Here is a 1,563-nt window from a genome sequence, read left to right on the forward strand (position 1 = left end):
CAGAGAAGACTCCAGTTTATCACTGGCGAACAAGGCGTCGCACCCGCTGCTGTGGATGATCCATCACTGTTGATAGTGGCTCTATTTAAAAAACACAAGATCCATTGCAGCCTCTTGCTTCAAATTGTTACAAAAACAGCCAAAGAAGAAGAAGAAGAAGAAGAGGAGGAAGCAGAGGTCTGCGACAGAAGGGCAGTGGTCTTGTCAAGAGACTTGTTTAAGTGTCACATATGAGAGAATAACAAGCTGTTGGAGTCATCAGGTGAAAGAGGTCATTGTTCAAGGATGAATGTGTAGATTAAGCTCAAATTAAGCTTGTTAGAAATTCAGGCTGGGTCACATCAGAAGGCGTGAACCAGTTCTTTTAGTAGCTGTTGACAGTTGATGACCTTTGACATCAAATTACACTCCTGCAGTTATATTAGCTTTTTATAGACATTTTTTAGTCACTCAGGCTTCACCAAACAGTGCACATCACAGTGGAAGTCCCAAAATACAGCAACAAACATTCAAAGGGGTTAGAGTATAGTTGAACATAAGTGTAAAAATATGGATATGATATATTTTAGGTGTTAAGAGAACTGGATTATTCACGTATTCAGGTTGGTCTTTCTGCATTGGTGCTAAATTCAGATTCGCAATCGAGAATAACTAATAGACTTAAACTTTCTCATTTGAACATATCCTTTTGTTGCCAAAGTGTAAATGGAGCATCAGGGTCGCATTGACAGAAACAGCTGAAGCAACGTCGAGAATTATTTTGCAATGTTTTTTTTTTTATATAAGTTTTTTTATATCATGGATATTCCCAATAAACTGACAATGGGAGGAACAGTGAAAAGGGCAGCTTCATCTGTTGTTCCTGATCTGATCTGAACACAGTCACAGAATTGGACTAGGGCCAGACGACTTGATTTAATTTTTCCTAAGGTCACCTCAGTAAAAACGTAAATGAAACAACAACAGACAATATGCTGATGTTCTTGTTCAAGTTTCTATTTGACAGTATGATTGAGGTGATCCTGAAACTTCAGTAAACCGAGGTTCAGCATAAAGTGGATGATGTGACTTTGTGACAAAGTTCTTTGTTTTTAATCAGAGCAGAGAAAGAAGAAATTGAAGTGTCCGCTCTCTGTGAGCTGGATGCTGCCTTTCACACTCCTCACTGTCTGTGTGTGCGCACGCGTGCGTAGATCATTGTGTTTCTCCTGTTTATCTGGAGTTAGTTTGGTTCAAAGTGCCCAAAGCCTTGTGGCTGTCAGCAGTTCACCGCCCCTGCAGAAAGGAAAGCCCTGACTCCTGCACTTTCCGCCTAAAGCATTAAATCTGCGTCTTTGTCCATTCAACATCTTTCAAATAACAAACCTCTGCATCTTCTGCTATTTTCTGTGATAAATGCTGAAGAGTCAGGTGAAAGTCTTTGGAGCTTTTGCCCAGGGATGGACAGCCACACACACACACACACATTGTTATTGTTTAAAATGGGACACTGGGAACACTGTCGAGCAAACAGTACTGCTGCTCCCACCCACCAAACACAGCTAGATTCGCTTGAAACTAAAG

This window comes from Cynoglossus semilaevis, chromosome 15, assembly GCF_000523025.1.
Source record: "Cynoglossus semilaevis isolate Cse_v1.0 chromosome 15, Cse_v1.0, whole genome shotgun sequence".
NCBI classification, from domain to species: domain Eukaryota; kingdom Metazoa; phylum Chordata; class Actinopteri; order Pleuronectiformes; family Cynoglossidae; genus Cynoglossus; species Cynoglossus semilaevis.